This window comes from Rhea americana, unplaced genomic scaffold (genome assembly GCF_003343005.1).
Source record: "Rhea americana isolate MKP2758 unplaced genomic scaffold, rheAme1 scaffold_48, whole genome shotgun sequence".
In the NCBI taxonomy this organism is placed as follows: Eukaryota; Metazoa; Chordata; class Aves; order Rheiformes; family Rheidae; genus Rhea; species Rhea americana.
In genome coordinates, this window is record NW_028186623.1 from 1,231,804 (window position 1) to 1,252,068 (window position 20,265).

Sequence of the window (20,265 nt, forward strand, 5' to 3'; positions counted from 1 at the left end):
GATGTAGAAAATGGGAGCAGCACTTAGCAGGCAAAGCAACCTGACACAAGCCAGGTAACCAGAAAGGTCCCACCGGCAATTCAGTCAGGTACCGTATTTCAGAGCACGATGCTAGCTTGATGCTGTATTATCTCCATGCCCAAGAGCATCTTCCTTTAGGCTCAGCCATAGAGGAAGAAGGCAAAGGGCACGGCTCTTGTCTGCGGTACCTCCCCTGAAACCTGCCTCCTGCKAACACATCCTCTAGCAAGGGACAACATTGCTGTCCGGATCTCTCCAGTGGGTCCTACCACAGACAGACCATTTCTTTAATCAGTCTTTAATCTTGACTAACAGATTAGCTTTAACTACAAACGATCCAAACAGAAGAGCAGTTTGCAAATATTTTTGTAACTACATGCTGCGAGCTGGTGCTGCTTACATAATTCAGTGCAAAGAGATAAAGAGCTCTTGGTTGCCCAGGATAGCAATATACAGTTCAGCACTAACGTGCCAGCTACTTTTAGCAGCACGCCATTTGGGTGCTCGGGAGAAGAATCTTGCAACAGCTCCCTCCTCTCTTCTCCCCAGTGCTAAGGGAGATCTGTTAAATTAAACAAGGCATTTGGACTGACAGCACTGAGAGAAACTTGGCRTTCACTTTAATATCAGCCTCCAAAAAGCATTTCCCAGGTTGAATAGCTTGTTTTTAAAGGCAGTTTTTCTTCAGATTTCTTTTTGTTTTCAAGCAAGTGCATTTAAGGCAAATAGATTTAACTCTTGCAGAAAATCAAGGGTAAGTCCCCTTTCCTTTGCTCCCTCCTGGCCCCAAAATTCCATTTCTAGTGATTCTCCGGTGTATTCCCTGTCCTCACAGCATGCTGCTACCGTGGGAAATCCTACTTTGGAGAAGTTATCAGGAAAATATTAACTTCACCAAGGTTTCCTTCCTTTCCTAAGCAGAAAAAAGTCAGTTTTTGAAACAGTATTTTGTGCTTGAAATCAGTCTTGCAGTTAAAAGGTGTTTGGAAGTTTCATGTTTTACCTGCATAGAGAGCATCAACATTTGCACAGCCTACCTTCACYGTTCACATCTCGGATGTGACCGTTTAGCATACCAAAATTTTGCTGGCATCCTAGATAGCAAATAGACTGGAAAGCCTAGCATGCCCCAGTTTTAAGTCCTGCATACCCTACCTGTTACTTGACCACGAGGGCAAAGGTGTTCCTCACTGTTTGGGAGGCTCATTAGCTGCCAGCAGCAAATGATGCCAAGGGGGCTCTTTGGCCTTGATCGTCTGCCTACCTCTAAGYGACTGGCAATACCCAAACCCCAGCTTTCAAATGAGCTGACCGCATGCAGACACTCCCACGTACCTTTTACTTCATTAGCTCTTTCTGTAAACATACCAATTTACATTTATCCTCCCTTAGTCGGTAGTTCCACCCCCACTGCAAAACAGTTCTTTAATTCTGATGAGAATTGCACTTAGCAGAGGTCTGCAGTGAYAGAGCAACCCTGCTTGCCAGTCATCAACAGCTGAAGCCAGACTTAATCCCTTGTATAGACAGAGGCCCGGGAAGCAAACGTAATTGGTTTTAATTTGTTGTTCGCTTGCATTTTCAATAATGAACACAGATCTTGGCACCCTGCAAAGCAAACTCTWTCCTTGGTTAGCTTTTCATTTGCTCTCCTCATTTCCATGCAGTGATATTAACTGATCCCCTACCACCACACTTCAGATAAACATTTCTTTTGGGTGCTTTAGAGCACACAGTCATTTCCTGCTTTCCTCCCCTGCCTCAGACCACCACTGGGCATTAATGTCCTTCCAAAACATTTGGAAACTGCTACGGATAAGCTTGATCTCAGATTTAGGGCCAGAAAATGGTGGAAAAGCATAGTTAACGGAGTTAGCATAAGCCACACTTCAGCCCTTAAAGTAGCGCTTAAGTCCCTGCTGATTCCCTAGGCACTGCCAGTTTTCACCCATCCAGATTTGTGGGTAAACAGGCATACTCCGGTAAATTTTGCAGTCAGATGCTTGTAGAAGCACTTGGGAAGATCCAGGGACTAAYTGTCTTCAAGCACAACAAATGCCTGGGTCTCGTTTTTGCAAGGCCGAGTTCCCTTTGAGTCTCATTCGAGTTGCACGTAACTGAAAACCGGGCCGCTTCACTGCAGTTCCGCAGAACACAGGAGTRCGTGCTCAAGTCTTTGAGCGGGCCCCCTGGATGGCACCACAACTACGCTCACCATCATCATCATAAAAAAAACATCCCTTCCAGAGAATTTACAATCTTGAGACAGACAAAAAACCAGAGAAAAATATTATCATTATCAGTAGTTTCTATGACTCAGGCCTGCCCAGAAGTCACARACTATAGCAGTGCTGGGAACGAACTCCACATCTTAATTTCCACCCCCATCCTTTCAGAGCGCCCTTCTTCAGTATCCCTCTTCCCCTTCAGCATCCACCTTCCTCTTTAGGGGACCATCTAGTTCTGGAGACTAAAGCTGCCTTTTACAAGGAAGAGCCCTGCTGCTACTCAAGTTATTATAAAATCCTCCAAAGTTTCATAAATACCTGAAACAAACTCGACATCCAAACCCGGTTTACAACTCCCCACTCGAATCTATTAACTTCCGCACATGGGATCCTGCAAATTCTCCTGTAACACATGGTTCAAATCCCATGGGAATCCTAAAACGATTACACTGAAACTGAGACACCTAACGCCTTCCAGGAAGTCTTAAAGATGTTTTCCTTAGACATACTCCGCAAATCCTTTGCAACATAAAGTGACCTAATCCACAATGTTTGGGTATTATATTCCTACTGTGGATCTATTGCCAAATTCTCTCTATGCGAGTAATACCAACTAGGTGGCAGAGAAAATGCACATTCTAGCTTTCTACCTACCAGTGGTTTGAGATCTGCCACAGGTACCTATCTCGCAGAGCAAAGGAAGTAGGTTAARTCACACCTCCATCATACAGTAGAGGCCATCCACTCTCCAACAAGTTACAGAGGAAACTGGTGCATGCTAGTCCTGGTGTTTTGGGTGATATTGAGTAACTTCATTGCTAGAGCTTGTCCAAGTTAAAATCCCGTATGACTGTATCTTCATTTAAAAGCTGTTCTTACTGTTTAATAGAATAATTTTCTCCTGGTGGTCTTAAACTGAGGGCAGTTTCCAGCGGAGGTTGCTCCCTATTAAACTGTTAGTTGCTCCAGGGCTTAAAGCAGTGAAATCAGGTTTGCTATATGTGGGTGGCTTTTGTTCAAAAGCCTGATGACTAGACGCTAAAGTAGAAGCTTTACCAGTCAAAAGCTCCCCAAAGGGGGTCAGTGGAGAGAGGTACAYTGCCACCAGCCACCACACACCTTCAGTCCTTTCCGTCACTCCCTGAAGCGGCTTCCAAGTCTACAGGTAACCTAAGATGAACATGCTTCTGAGTTCTGTACCTAGCAGAAAAAAGTAGGTATACATGTACATATAGCATAACTAAGACATTCTTCCCCCCCTCCACCTCACCATCCCAGCCTAAGCTCACAGCTCTTATGAGTGACAGTTAATAGCATACAAATGATGAGTTTGAAGAAGGATTGCAGCTATGTTTATAAATCCCAGCACAACACTTTGCTTTTTTTTTAAAATAGAAGACCACAAACAACTTATGGTCAGGCYCAGGTCAATTCCAAATCCTTGTGCGCAGAGCTGTTAGCTGGCCAGTTATTCCTCATTCTCTCGTTACGCACCTGGTGATTTATAAAACAAAAGCCTTGTCCACAGCACGTTATTTCAAAGGTTGTTCCCCACCCAGGAGGGTGGGTGTTTCTCCCTACTTCAGTCACTTCAAATACTGATCTTGTCCTCCAGCACGCTCACGGTACCTCCTTGACTGGCAGCCTTGACACACGTATTCCCCATTCCATCATCCAGAACCTCAGGGATTATGAAACACTTCAGATTTGAGTGGTTTTTTTCAGGCCTGGCAAAATCTCACTTAATAAAGATTTCTGTTTTGGCAGCAGACTATTAACAACTGTTGCATGTCTGGTTTTCTCCTGCTTACATCTACCTTTTAACAGGAGCCTCTAGACCKTGCTTCCCAAGGTAAAGGTCCACAACATAATGCCAACAACCATAGAGATACACGAGCTGCCCTCCCCTCAAACCCTGTATCTGATATCCCAATCAGGAAAGGCAATTAATCTGTTCAGAATCAGTCATGAGTAAWAGCTATTATTCCTTGACATTTACTTGTTTTCTTCCAGGTCACAACAAGTAGTTATACAAGCAAATATCAAGCAAACAACTGCATAATTCAAACATGCCATTTTAGAAGGATTTCTGGAGTCATCACAAGCAAACCACAGGTCACAGGGRTACAGTTCCTTTGTAGTACACTGTTGTGTGTTTATTTGCAAGAGGGTCATATACTGAGTATATCTGAATTGCACTCTGTTTATGTTTAGCTTCCCAAATATCTCCAATTCTGGATCTGATAAAGGGACTGAAACTCAGGGCACTGAACATTCAGTTAATTTGGAATTTCAAAAGCTAACATAGGAGCATGCATGGAAGTTCAGGTCCCTTTACTCTTCCCAGACCCAAGCAGTTCAACTGTCCTACTGTGAAGCTCAGTCTCTGGGTAGATCTGTGCTAAGATTAAAGCGATTTGCATTCGAGCTATTTTTAAACCTATTGTCTGAAGCAGAAGAAACATTACAGCAACGTGGGATCCACCTGCACTTCCTGCCTGAGCAATTACCCAAGGCTGAGCTCTAACTACTAGGATATGAACAAGATCCCACTCTGYCATGAGGTCAGCAGATACAGTGACCACCTAGGCAGGCTCCGCTCTCATTTATCAACTGTCATCTGGGAGGACTTGGCTGAAGAGGCAGCACTAGAACAGCTATAAACTGAACTCTCGCATCTTCATCTGAATTYTCTCTTCTAGTATATTTGGTTTTGCTGCTTTCCCTTTAGTCAAATGAGCTCCTACAGAACCAACGGAGGCATACGAATACACAGCAGCACATCTGGGTGGAAAGCCTGATAAAACACACATTACTAAAGAAGCCGCCACCATGACTTATCTGAACARTTACGCAGCTCTCATTCTGCGCTCAGCTGCTTTTCACCTACCAAGACAGGCAGAAGGGTTCCCACGCTGAACACAATACTCAATTTAAAGTGCATCAGAAATAACTGAGCTAAATCAAAGCATAAGAACTAGCAGCAGAAGTGATCCAGCAGATGTTTCTCTAAGCGAGCTTTCCAAAGCAATGTTTGTCTTTAAGCCACCCTCTAGAGCGCACACCGAGCAGTAACACTGCTCACCAGCTCAAACAGTTTGCTACTACCAAACACTGCCACACTAATATCTCCACCCTCCATTTCATACAGGATTTACTAAGTTTCCTGTGACTGGACAGCCATGAACACCCATCAGTACCATTTTGCCCACTCACTTCCACACCCTGCCCGTGCCAATGGTTTTCTGCATTCTGCCTCTCCAAGTGTTCCAAGAGTTGTAGTGCCTCTCCAAGCASTACATTTCAGTAACAGCTAGGTCAAGCTTATACTCAGATGTGCAATGCCAGTTCTCCCATGTGTTAGCCAAGCTCTTCACATTCATGTGGCAGCAATTAAAGGTTGTCTTCTCTTCTGCCTTAGTGGCATCCCAGTCGGTCTTTTTTTGAATGCAGTCCACATCATGCATCTCCTACTCCTCTGATAGGCCTCCTGCCACATAATACCATCACCAGATCATTGCCTTGTTATGAACTAACAGCCCTTTCTCCTGGGGCCATTCACATGGCCAAGTACCCTAGTCTAACACACTGCAAGGAGATTTCCCRAGTCTGGTGAGGAAAATACCCTCCATCCCCTTACTTGGCAGTATTTGTAACTGAAAACAAAAAAACAAACAAACAAAACAAAACAAAAAAAACAAACAAAAAAAAGGCTTTCTTCCCCTCTGCCTTTTATTTGCAGGGGAGAGACTTAACAGTATTATACACGGCTGCAGGAAATTCTGCCTCTGTTATGGTACAGATGTGGCATCACATCTGGACTTGCTCTACATGATATTTTGTCCTTCCTGCTCAGCTGCATAGACCAGAACAACTAAGATGAACAGAAAAGTACRCATGAGCCATGCTGCAGTTGCAGATCTGCAGGATGAATTCACTAAGCGGCACTGCCACTGCAGTAAAACCTCCCGGCCCCCAGACCTATGCTGGGCCGTGTACACCGCCCCACTGCATGATAAGGATCTATCAGCCCAGAAACAGAGCAACTTCTGCATCTTTCTCTTTAGGAYTGGCACATCAATTGATTCAAAGGGACAAAATCCCCTAGGAGTACGGGCTCATTGCAATACATACAGCTGCAATAAGCCAAGCAGAGAACAGGTATGTCCACAGCTACAAGGTGTTATAACAATAGTAAAAACAGCCACTCTGTATTTGGAAGAAAGCCACGAGGATTATTTGTATCGTGTGATGATGAAATAGTTTCTAATCCAACAGTAACTAAAAAAGATGTTAAACCACAGCTAGTAAATGAGGTATTTTGAAATCAGCAATCCCAGAGAACTTGCATTGAAGACTTGAAAAGCCTGGCCAAGGAGTGCTCTGGATCATTAATGTTGGTTTTTAATAAGTCTTTGGAACACTGATGGCTGGAAGAAAGCTAATGCTGTGCCAGAGTTTTAAGAGGATAGAAACAGGATGACCCACATAATTATCCACCTGTGACCCTGACTCCCATCCCAGGTGAAATAATGGAACAGCTGTAAAAGAACTTCATTAATAAAGCATTAAAGGAGGGTAACAACACATGCCAACAGCTTGGGTTTATAGGAGGCAGATTTGTCAAACCAAGTTGAGTTTTTTCTTTTTTTTTTCCTTTCCTTTTTCTTTCTTTCTTTAAGAGTTGAATGTGTTTCTTAAACTTGCAAGCTGATGTTAAAAAAAAAAGGACAAAGTTTTTACAGTTTAAAGCCAACCAAAGCCTTACAAAAATCTCAACCTTCCTATCCCTGTGGAAAGTCCACCAAAACAGTTACAAAAACCCTGATGCAAGCCAGGAAATTCTGGGGTAAGATGGGCAAGAGATCGTTGAGTCACCACAAGCTGTGGAAAGCCACAATAGAATGAGCAAAGGAAAAGGAGCAGCCATCATTGGAATTTCCCTAGTGCTAAGTGCAGAACATTCATTCTCACTCACTGCTCTGGATTTCCTTGGCTCAACACTTCCACAACCGAGAAGCATGTTTGCCTCTAATTAGTTTCTTCTTCAGTGCAACACCTTCATGCCATTGACAAAGGCTTCATTTAGTTAAAAACCTAACTCAGGCAAACTTAAGTGCAAGCAAGAACACCAACAGCGCTTCCAGGTACACACCRAAGATGTGCCTCCGACGCTCGGAAGTGCCAATGAGAGCCAGAACAAAACCCTATTCTATACTGATGGTAAGAGACCGGTAAGTGCATTACATGTTGCAATGTCTTTGGGCCCTCACCCAAGAGTAAGAAAAGAAAYGAGGAGGAGAGCGAGTTGAAGCAACCGAAGTGTTGCTGCCCACACGATCTTCCAGTATGAAGCAATGGGTAACCARCAGCCAAGCTGCCTAATGCATTTCATCTCCAGCTGCATCTCTGCCCTGCCTGAGGCTTAAGAGCAGCCCTCCTCCCTTGCCCCTTCCTGGGAGGTCAGCTATGGTGCAACCTTTACTTAAAGGCCAGTTCTGAAATACTAAAGCCAAAAGTTTTTAGCCACAACCCTGTCATCTTCTTGTTTTAYGCCTGTGTTGGGGAGTTCCAGGTGGAACAGTGGCAGGTGGCAGTCATTCTTCACTACAAAAATCATTAGCACACAGCTAGACACCTCAGATATCACCCCCCACTCTGCCAAACAGCTGGCCTGCCCTGGGCATCCCTGGGATGGACAGGCAGAGGGGCTGTGAAGAATTTCAAAATCCCCTTGACAGTCATTGCTGAGCCTATATGACTTCATCTCTGTTACTGTTATGTTTTTGAGAGTCAAGAATAACATCAACTTTCCATATCTTGTGGTTTTTGGAGGGTGTGAATAAATTCTCTCACTGTGACTTATTTAGGTATCAGTAAACCCRGCCCTGCACTGGTGAAGCCACTGAGCAATAGAGAAGGCCCACGGCAGAGATGTGGCAGACTGATTCAGTTAAGGCATCGTGAGGTCCCAAATGTCAAGCCAGAACAGTCAAAAAGAACTGCWGAGCGCTCTCACGTTCATTAGACATCGACTGTCTAAAACTCAGAACTTTTTAAACATGAACTTATTTTCCTTTCYTAAGTTTGGTTTCATACCTCACACACCTGAATGAGTAAAAAAAMCACCAAAAATCAAGCCAAGACAGACTTGGGCCCTTTCAGACCACCAAGAATCTAGGAATCTCCAAAAACCCTTAGATAAAAACAGCTTGTTGGCATATGAATAAGAAATGCTAGGTCACAGTGAACTCCACACTGTCTCCTTTCCAAAGGAAAACCCAACAGGGTTTTTAAATACAAGCATCATTTGGTCAAACAGTCACTGAAAGGAGAGTACACCTTGGAAGGACTTACAACTAGGCCCTCAGAGCCTTATTCTGCTGATGTTGCTCAGGTTGCCTGCTTGAACTACAAAGCAGCTTAAAGCTAGTAGTACGTGTTAGGCCATGCTAACCAAAGGACGAGGAAACAAAGCTGGCTTTGGTCTGAAGGTGCATTCAGCTCTTCCTCAGGTCTGGCATTCTAACCGCACGTATTTTCACTAATGCAGATCTCYGAATTCTCAGGGCTGGCAAACACAAGGAGAGCACGATGAAGGAAGACTCCTAGAGCTTGAATGCTTCTGAAAGACAAACCYGCACCCACAGTGGTGAGGGCTTCTTCCTCCCTCACCTGAGTTTCTTCCTTCCTCTTTTCAAAACCTTCGTGAGGGTCTTCAGTGTGCTCCGCAGCTGAGCCCACAAAAACACACGATAAGCCTCCATTTTACTCCAGTTGATTTGGAACAGAGCTCAAAAGGAATAAGCCTCTTACAGGAACAAGTGCATGAAGAACAGGAGAAGGAGAGGGACCTCATTTAAGATTATACAAGGGGAAATTGCAAAAAAATTACCTAAACCTTTAGAAACATTTATATTTTGATTTCATGTAATATTACTTCCTGGTTTCCAGCACATATTCCCTGGGCGTCCCCTATCAAATATCAGGCAGTATTAAATCACTGATCCCTGATCCCCGTAGCTCTCAGAAAAACATCTGTACTAATTTGTTGGTTTTCCTTAACACGAGGGCCAGATGAACTCCTCCAGGGCTCAGCCAAGTGAGATCGCTGACAGATGCGGAATGGAAGCGCAAAGATTTTTCCTTTATTAAAAATAAGGTTCCATACTGCAAGCCCCCAGTTTGTAGTTTGCCAGAGCGATGAAATGACGCGCGGCAACCTTGATCCAACACTGTTGTGGATACAAAAAAACAGCGTTCTTACCTAATGCTACTCTACTAGCAAGCGATTTCTGACAGCCCAGCCAAATTGGCACGGGCTGACTAGGTGCGGGGTCTGGTGACTGGATACAGAGCTTTTTTGCTAGGGGTCTCCTAAGTAATCCAGATGCATACAAAGCTCACAGCTCTGTGAGAACTGAAAGTTTGGCACTCACCTCACCACTCGCAAGGCTCTGACTCAGTTTCTAACAGATTCAGTYGAAGGAGTTCAACAGGAAGCTGCCTGCTTCACAGGGGCGGCAGATCCTAATGTAAGCCACCCCTCCTTGCTGTTCACAATACGCCACATTGACCCAAATCACCAGCAAGGGCTGCTTAGAGAGGAAGCTACAAGGCCCCATAGCAACGGGCTAGCACCATCTCCTAGAGCAATTCCTTGTGCCCTCAAAACTTTCTGGACTTGTTGCATGTGTTCAGGAAGAACACATGCTAAAGGTAAACCAGGTAGTTTGCAGAAGCGCGTCAGAAGACTTCTCTTGCAGAGAAGTCAAGAATTAAAAGGGGCAATCTTTAGTTCGCTCCTGTCACCTTAGTTCTGCCTCTCTACATTCAAATCATGCAGGACAAGACAAGGATTTTTTTCCAAGTGTGAGCTCATAAACAAATAATATTGTACTCTAAGTAGAATCAAGATTGCATACTTAAATATAGGTGATAACATGAAAAAAAAGTCTTGAAACAAAACACCTTCAGCTTAGCTCCCACTGAAACCAAAGCCTCTAAGATAATTAATGCTGCTTTTGGAGCACCAAGCATGCCACATCAAGAAAGACCACTGGTATGCTCTTTGAGAGCGGCCAGTCTTTCACGCTTCAGCATTTGCTACACAGGCAACCACAAAACACATCCAACAGAGATCCTTACTCGCGTTTCCCCCCACCACTGCCAAGCAACCTCGCTCTAAGTCCAAGGAGTGCCTTGTAACTTATCTTAGGTACTGCCAGAGCAGAGGCCTAGGAAACTTGTCAACAAAGGCTGTGAAGTTTGGGCTGCAGTGGACAACTGACTGGCATCCTCAGTTGCAGGGCAATTAGAGGCTCTAGATCCCTGGGATGTTTTTGCCCCCACCACCACACATGCTGCAAAGAGAAAGCTGGACCAGCGACTACAGCAGTTTTTCTGTTGTTCTAGATAGTCTCTCATTGAGAAAACAATGCATCTATTCAGTAAGTGTCAGGGGTTTATTTCATTTCATATCAAGCTCAATGAGAATACACAGCTTTCTTTTAAGAGCTGCATGAGGTTCTACCACCTGGGAGAGGGGGCAGGAGCAAGAGCCTTGGCAGACTTTCACCTAATTTATCTACATGGAGAAACACATGGAATAAAGTAGTTCAAACACTTCCCCCTGGACCCTCATCCTGGAACAGGATTGTGCAGTTAGAGTGTTTCACTGGAATTTCCCTGTAAGGGCACAAAGGGGATGCACTGTGAGGCTTTTCTCAGGCCAATTAGCACACTACAAATTCCGCTTTAATACCCTAGGAAAGGGGGACGTTCTCTCTTCATCTGGTGGGTTTTGTGGTATGGATGCTCCCCCACACACACCCTGTGCAGGAACTTGTACCCTTCATACAGGACGCTGAGGGGGTAGCAGAGCCTGCCCTTGTATCAATATGTTCCTTTTAATTTAGCTGCTACATGGCTGCCAAGGAAAGACCTACTCGCATGTTTAACTCCAGACATGTGGAACTCCCTAAGAAATTCCCCACAAAACTAGTCAACACGACATTACCTCTGCACAGGAACGAATCATATCCATTTGCCAGCGCTGGTAGTTCATGTGGGCATTCCCCCTTCGGGGAATTCTCCGCAGTAACGATACAGAAACAGCACGGAGAAACAAAACCCRCATCTCTCCATCAGAAGCTCGAGGATGCATCCCAGCCAGGGGTATTGGTCAACCCATTGACAGGCTGTATCTGTTTTCAGTAAACTTTTATAGCCTGTCAATGTGCTGAATCCTAAGCAATAAAATCTGTGTAATAATAAAAAAAAAAAAGTCTTGCACTCCCAGTGTCCTTTTCTTTTTAATTTGAGGACAGCTGGGATGGACTGAGTCAGGGCCAAGTTCATAAGATGTTTTTGAAAAAAAAATCAGTTTTAATTACAATGGGAATTTTCAGAGCCTCCTTCTGGAGAGAGCAGCCATCTTCAAAAGTGACAGCATTTCCAGAGCTGGCTTGCCTCCCAGGATTTGAACAGGCAAGGAAAGCAAAGTTCAGAGAGTAGACTGGTTTCAGGTTTGGCCTGAAGAATCATAAACTGGACTTTAAAGTTCCAGGGAAACTATAGGATGGTTTGAGTTACGAGGTTATGTGCTCCAACTCTAGCTTACTGACCAGAGGAGATGATTGCAGAGCATCACCTTCAGTGGCTGTCTTGACGCATAATCCTGGTACAGATGAGAAACTTGAACACCGTTAGTTGGCACTTTTGTGGATTTAACCCTGCCTGACCTCTCCACAGACTTTTGTAGGAAGCCAGGGTATGAAACAGAGTTTACATTTCTGCACTGTTGCCAGACACTTGCATCTCAATTTGGGAAAGGGCCATATTAAGGGCCATATTTAGCCAGCTTAAATGCCATTCAAGTCCCAGCATCTAGTCAAATGGAGAGATAGACAGACACTCAAGAACAATTAAGAGATCTTAGCAAAGCACTAACAGGAGACAACGGGACCACAGACACTGCTCTTGGGCAGCTAGCAGCCTTCAGTCTCTCAATTCCCTACCTTTAGGACAACAATGTTATCTCCATCTTAACAAGCACATTCAGAGTACAGATATGCTGCCCATGGGCAGCATGCTCTATAGCTCTCAGTATAGACAGCCTAATCCCCAGGCCAACTGAAGGCCATTTACCGAAGCTTTTACCCAACTGATGGCTGGTCCTGATGCCTGGTTATCAGGCAGAGTTTCCACTGCTTGAAGTAGGGCTTCGATAAAAGCTTTTCTCTCTGGGCTGCAGAAGTAAGAGTAAGCAGGAGACATTTTCCCTGCTAACACTGTTTGGACTGTCAGTCACCCCTAGCTTTGGTGCTAGTCATACACAGGCCCAAGATAAAGTTGTAAATACCAAGCCCCAGCRTGCAGCTAAGGGARGAGGATTCCTGCGCATACGGTGCAAACAGCTGTAGCTGGAGACAGCTGCTCTCCACCAGCACACATTGACTGATGGAGTCTCTCACTGAGATGTCAGCTTTTGCTAGTCTTTTCAAAAAGATAAGTCACTAATGACCGTTGTTTAAATGATTCTTGGCAGGAAGAAAAACACAGAGGTCCTTTATGAAGAGTTGCTCTTTATCTGTCAGAACAGCAGTGCCAGTTCATTTTTTTGTTTTCATGCTATATGTTGTCTCTGGGGTAGGCTGGRGAATGAACTGCTTTCCAAGTTTTCCCTGCTAGATCTTAATGTCCAAGACATGGACTGCCTGCTTGAGTCACATGATCATAACTCCTAATATCTCCTCTTCAATTTTTAAGTGCTTTCATTACTGATGAAGGGTGGGGAACTGACTGCCAACTGTCTGAACAGCCACAGGAAAGGAAAAGCTGCTCTGCCCTTACAGAGAGGGACCAGCTCAGACTGGCAACGCGACCTGGCCATCCATCCCTGGTAAGGGATTACACTGATGAGCAGCCTCCGGTCAGACSGGTTTCGCGCAGGATCCCAGATAGCTCTTTGGAGAGATCTACTAACAATCAAGCTGACCAGAAAGCAATTTAAGAGTACTCAACGTGCACTCTCTAGGTGGCAACACAAAAATACAAAGAGCAAAGCCTACGAGCCACACCCTGGGCACCCGGGGGCAGGGAGCTCACGGCAAACTTGCACGACTTCCAAAGTGACTCCCTTTCCGCTTTCCCCTCTGCCTCATTGGTATGTCTTGTATCCCTGCAGATTCCAGCCTCCGCTGTGCGGAAACTAGCCCTACGCACGGCAGGAAAGCCCAGCCTGAAGCTTTCCCAAAGGAAAAAATATACAGAAGACTGCATTAGCCAGATCCCCTTTYAAGGGGCAGGAGTCGTTCCTATGAGGCCAGCTCTCAGCCAAAGGGTGCCGTGCCACCAGAGCAGGGACAACAGGCTCTGGCTCAGGCCAGGCCTTTCCCACACGACCTCAAAAAGGTCGTTCCTTTCCTCCTCGGCACAGACACTGAAAGCCAGACAGCTTTACCAGTTGGTGAGAATTCACAAGTGCCTGAAAAGCATGTCGAGAGACTCCGATGACAGGTACTATGCAAGTGCAAGCTCTATTATATCATTCTACCGTCCTCTTTGCCAAAGAGCTGCCTTTACAGAAAAGATCCAGACACCAAATAGGTTATTAAGTGAGCATGTCTGACAGTAGTTCAGCTACATAGAGATGTTAAATAGTAATAATAATGAAACAATATTCAGCATTTGACGATGCTGTACCTCCTCAAAGCACTTCACCAAAATGTTAACTGATTATACCCAAAATAAATTGCTCACAGCTGTTACTGAGATCCATGAGGTGTTCAAAAGGAACAGATAGAACATCATCCATCCTGGATCATACCATAGTGTAATCAAGAGCTCAAAGGAAATAACTTGCAGGGAGTTCAGTTTTTTTAGTGCTCTTCCACTGTATACCGCAAAGCACGCTTTACTGTTAGGAGCAGCGGCATGGAGGCCCAGAGCTACTTCCACTAGACTGCAGGAGAAAGTTGTGACAGTGCCAAAGCCTTATTCAAAGCTCAATGTCATACTATTAAAATTCCTATTCTTTATCTTAGGAGCAACAGCTGCATGCCAGACAGCTTAAGGCATCTGTGGTGTTTATAGCAGCAACCAAGACACCACAGATTTGGCCCTGTTGTAAACACTGCACTCATCTGTCTTAATTTAAATGGGCAACTCACTACTGCARTTCTGCAGTACGTAGAATTAAGACCACTTCCCCCAGCCCATTCACAGTCACTGCATTTACACAATCACCATGTGCTTTTCCTCTGCCAGTCTTGCCAACTCCCAAAGCAAGCAACAGGGAAAAACAGTTTCAGGTGGATAACACAAAACCTTTTTATTATAGCAACTGCTTGGTAGCACGCATATGCTCAACAGAGCACCAGGGCACCGCATCTATATAAACCCAGGAGAAAAGTATTATTTCCACATACGACTGTTGGCCTGCTTGCCAACACTGGAGCTAGTTCCTGGCCTGCTCCTTGCCAGAGCACAGCATTTGCCTAGGCAGCTGCCTGGAAAGACATGAGTAGGGACCTGGCACCTGCAATAATTACTAAAGTATAAAGGGTCGTTTGTTCACAGGGCTGCAGGCTGCTCATTCACAACACGTGGCTGAACTCTGCCATGGCCCACTGTTCGCCACTGACCCACTGCGCGGGTTTCCATCTAGCTGTCCCAGAGGAGAGAGCTCAGAAGAAAAACCCCCAAGAAGCACAAAAACTACTACTAATTTAGCGTCCTTTCACCACAGCATTAGTCGTGATCTTTTTATTCTACTCTCCACCAAAAGCAAAGCAGCCTGTTCAGAGCAATACRAACACCTTGCTCTCTCATAACTAGACGGCAGTGGTGCAGCGTATCGGGCCAGATGTGCTAGGGAAAGAGCAGCAAGTGCCCCAGGTTGAGAGTGGAGGGCACAGGGAGCATCGTCCCAGAAGAAACCTACAGCAACCAGCACGCAGCAGCACTGAGGGGTCCGGGAGAACTTCAGAGTCTGGGGCCAGGCTAGGAAGAGACATAGCAGCACAGTGTCTCACAAAAAGCACAGGCAAGGCTGCAGGACAGGAGCCAGGCACTCTGGGCAGCACCRCACAGGCCCACCTAGAGTTCTTCTGGTGCAGACAGCAAGGACAGAGGTGGAGCAACTAGCTTCTGTGTCCACCCAGGATTGGAGAGCACTGCAAGGAGCTCAAGTCAGGAGYGGGAGGAGTCAAAGCTTGCTAGCAAAGAACAGCACAGCTATGTAGAAGACACACTGACAAGGCCCACACCTAGAAGAAAGAATAGCAACCTCATTTCCTTGAGTATTAAAACCCACAGTACTCAAAGGCTCAGAAGAGTTTTTGTTTCAGCCTTTTCTACCATTTGTACACAGTGTACTGGAGGTCATCCTGCAACACACCAACATCTCYGAAGATTCCCACAGTGACTATGCTTAAAATGAAGCTTCCAGTACCCTTCAGGAAAGCAAGATGGCTTTAAAGCTGACATGCACCAGTAAYGGAGACAACAACCTATTTAAAAGCAGAAGAGTTTGGCCAGGGACCACAGCCTAAAGTGTGAAGAGTACTGTAGCATTTCTCTGGTATGCCCCCAGGTCATAACGCTTTGCCTCAAAAGTGGCAGTCTGGCAGTTTCCATAGGGCAGTAGGTTTTGTTTTGCAAATCCTGCATTATTGCAGAAGAATCATGTCCTCGCACTGTGCCTGCATGGAAGATTTTAAGCACATCTTTGCAACACTCACCCTGTGCAGCATGTCACCTTGGGATGCACGCTGAAGGACACTGGCATGGAACAATCGTACAGCATCATATGCTCCGATATCACCACACAGCACACCARCTCAAGAATACTTCAGATGCTGAAGGCATTAGGCACGGCCCGATGTCAACAGACAACGCTACGCTGGGCACAGAGAGRGAAGTGGCAAGAAGTGCTGCAGAGCTAAGTGAAAAGAAACATTTTCAGATGCAGCTTTATTGTTTAGCACCCAGACTCTAACTGGTAAGGCAGACGGTCAGCAGGTTACATTGCTGCTCAGAACTGAAGCCTGTGTGAAAATACAGCTAAAAAAGCACTGTGTGCGGGGCTTCAGAGTAGAAAGAGCTCAGACCTGTCTCAAGTCAGCCCTGAAATACACTGACAGGACTGCACARGGGCTGCAACAGAAGAGTTGCCAGGTCAGGTGTGAGCCATGCCCATAGTTAAGCACTGCAGAAATAAGGCACAGGTTGCATCTGAAGTGCTCTTCATGGCCTTCCCTCACTCCCCAAGGGCTGCAGTAGGGAAGGAGGCTCTATGTACCCACATGCTCAAGGGACAAGACATGGGGAAGGGGAAAGCACACACAACACCTGCTTGCTCATTGCCTGAATCTAGTCAACACCATCAGCCTCTCACTTAAAAAAAAAAAAACAAATACAGCTTCTCCCATCCAAGCCTCTCTCCTTCCCCTTCTGAGCTCATTCATGGCTCAGACTCCGGGACAGCTGCCTGCTTGCCAAGTCCCCCCAGCTCACTCCTCACCAAAGCACAGAGCAACATGATCAGGATGATAGCTGGGCCAGCTGTTAGAAATCACTGCAGAGCTGAAAACAAGTAAAGTAAAAGCTAAGGAAAAAAAAAACAGCAGAAAGCCCCCTTGCTCCTTTTCCTCTGCCTGGCCATTGCGCTCTCCTGGTTACGACCATCGTTAAATCACCAAGTAAGCCCTGGCCAAAGTGACAGATCATTAAGAATATTTAAAAAATACAACGGGTGGGGACAACCGAGCCAAGGGACCAGGGACTAGGCAGTGGATTTTTTCACACCTAGACGGTTGTTTTGAACGCAGCCCAGGTCAATAGAAGTGACCTCAATCCTGTCGGGGACTGATGCCAAACTCCAGGGTGAAGTTTCYCCTTCCAAGCATCAGCAGAGCCCTGCCGATGTTCATGGCATTGCACAAAAGGTGAGCTGTCTGCCTACGAGGGTCCACAAGATCCACAGAACTCATTTGAAAAYATCATTTCATTTAAATTAGAGTGCATGAAAGCGAGTAACAGAGTCCACACCCCTGTGAAAGCATGTGATTTTCTGCAAGGTGACTTGCACAGTGGGCTACCAAATGTCTTTGCCTGACACTAAACATCATTTAAGAGACATTGAGAAGCTGGAGAACAGAACAGGGTGTCTGCTCATGGACTAGGCAGAGATCAGAAAGTGTGCAGAACTATCCCATGCATCTTCCTGCAGCTTGTTCCCCCCCCCACCTCTCTCCCAAACCAAGGAGGCAGCCAACCAAAAACACTGGAGCAGCAACACTCAGCCAGTGTCAAACTTCATTTTCACAGCATATCACCTCACTCCTCTGCCTTAAAGGCAGGTCCTGCCACCCCTCTATTTTCAGCAGAATGCCCCAGGCAAGATAGGGTCTTGCAGCTGACTTCAATTTGAAGCTATCACAGGAGCTAACATGATTGTTCCASCTGCCCTCTGCTTCCTGCTGGCAGGGGCCATTTCAGTGGCAGCACCAGGCCACACTCTTCTTCAGCATCCTACTGCCTGCAGGAGACCCAAATCAAGAAGGAAGTGTTCGGGGAATTTCCCTCAAGACTTTTGGTGCCTCTTTGCCTCTGGTGGTGAGACAGGGGTCCAGGAGAATATGCCGCTCAGTCTGCACCACCACCTGCAGCCCTAGAGTTGCCCAGACATATCCGGAGCACCAGGACTCTTAGACTTGTCTCCAGGCCACCTTTGAGCTGGACAAGCTCCAGAAAAGGAGCTATCAGCTCCACTTAGCTTTGCCRCAGGCACCTCCAACAAGGCAAATCCAGAGGTTATACTCCCCATTGCACAGCTGGAAACAAGGTTGCAAAAAAAGAAACACAGCAGACAGTTCCAGGATGTGCCTGTCACCAATATGCCTCCTGAGCTGTTTCCATCATCTTCTCCCTAATGCACAGTGGCAAGCTCCATGCAGAGCTTCTCCAGCACTGAACTCCTCACTGGCAGGAGACAGACTGCCCTTACTCTCCTCTTCAGAACACAGCTATTCCTATCCCATGTGTCCCTCCAAAAATGCCCTCCCAGCTCCAAGTTAAGCATTCAGCTTTCACAACAGAGGAACTTCACCCCTGCCATTTAGAGGACTCTTGGTYCTTCAAAGATAACATTCATTGTACACATACTTCAGCAACCCCATGGGTTCCTGCATGCTCTTAGTAGAATAAGAAACAWCTGATTAGTTATGAGAAAGTCTTGTCCAGATGAATTGCTCCCTTCCCTTCTTCCATCTGCCAGAGAGCTGGTCTCTTCCTTTGGAGAGGCAGGTCTCCTATCTACCACAGGAGGCTTAGGTTAGAGAGCACAAAGGGCTATCATTTTTGGTGAGAACAGGAGTCTCTCCAAATACTCTACTGTCACCTTCATCAAGACTAACCCTTCAGACTTGTCCTCAAAGGCCTGCTGGTGTCATCTGAGTCCCAGTTCCCCTCTACCTCTTACTCCCTTGCAAACCACAGGCTCAGCCCCACAGTTTGCAGATGCATAATGCAGGCACATTTCTCCCTAAACAGGCCTCCTGGGCAACTGTTTTCTTTCTCTTCCATTCCTTTATCCTCTCAGGCTTTGCTGTATGCACAGACGACAGGACAGATGTAGAGGCTGCTGCAGCCCAGGACGCCCTGTGGGACAGTAATTGGAGGATGAGGTAAGGCAGAAGGAAGCGGGTGCTCCAGACTGCAGGGGAAGGACAGCTGTGGCTGTTCCGATGATTTGGAGTAAGCTAATTGATAAATACCAGAGTTGGATCTGAAAGAAATCTGGGCATTCACAGCCAGAAAAGCCTAAATGCTTTGGAAGAAGCCCTGGCCTTCATTGCGCAATTGCTAGGCAAGATACTCACTGTACTCAGATGGTGAGAGGCCAAGAGAGGACAAGGGAACATGCCCCCTCASTCAGTATCATTCAGTCCAAAACACAGCTCAGCAGAGGCCTTCAGCCTCCCGTCTACCAAAAGTCACAGCCCCCCAAAGCCAACACTGCAAATTATTCTATGCAATTACCACTGGAGAACTCAGTTTAAGAAGCAAGACTTCAGCTTCCCTCAAGACTTAGAAAAGTCAAAGGTATATAACATCCTGGAGAACCAACCTACACAAATCTCACAGTGCTTAAGTTTTAAATCTCACCATTTAAAATCTCGGAGTAGGCTCAGTTACAATGAGGACTGAGCACTCCTTCCACAACAAGGCTTAAAAACACAACCAAATGCTAGGTAAGCTGAGAACTGTGAGCCCGTTTGTTGGAAGCTTCAGAGCATTAGAGGACCCAGCCTTCTGGCTATCTAGACTCTTGGCATTGATTAACATCACACATTAAAACAGCATTACCATGGTTACACTGCTTCAATCACAGCCTTATGAGGAAGAACTCAAAAACGTCAATGAACTCACTTAAYCATGAGACACATCAGATCTGTTCCTACTACCCCATGGGTTCACCAACTCCCACTCCATCACACAAGCATACAAACAGCAACCCAGGTCCAGCCAGAACCTTCTCCTTCACCCCAAGCAGTTACTTTGTAGCTCAGGATGATCTGACCCTTACAGGAAAAAACTGGGTAACAGGAAGAAGGAAAGTTTTAAATCAACCTAGAAAAAAAAAAGTCAGGGCATAACACGCTCATATCCTCTTTGCTACTCCTTAAATTTCTCTGCCCCCACAAGCCTCTTACCACAAAGAAGACACCAAACATCCCAGGAGAGCTGCTAGAGCTGCTTCTTTCATCCACACCTTCAAAATCTGAGGCCTCAGCCTCAGCTGAGCCTAGTTATATCAATTCCATCTCCCCCACAGCCCTGAGAGGACTGGCTGGTTGGAGTCACAAGGTTGACCTCCTTCTCTTCCCCATACAGGGGAGTTCACTTGGTTAACCCTCTCCCTCCTTTGTGTTTCCAAAATAGACACAGATGTCCCAGGGAATTGTCTTTCAGATGAACCTTGAAGTCACTGCAGCTGACTGATACTGGA

The 20,265-nt window shown here is 45.8% G+C and overlaps 1 long non-coding RNA gene across 1 annotated transcript in view; it reads right to left on the reverse strand.

Moving 5' to 3' along the window:
* The window catches only part of LOC146589086 (uncharacterized), a 110,282-nt gene extending 90,256 nt beyond the window's left edge, over positions 1-20,026 (reverse strand). The window contains exon 1 of the long non-coding RNA XR_014897248.1: positions 19,970-20,026. This is a non-coding gene — a long non-coding RNA (uncharacterized LOC146589086). The remainder of the gene's footprint in view (positions 1-19,969) is intronic.
* Positions 20,027-20,265: the final 239 nt, after the last annotated feature.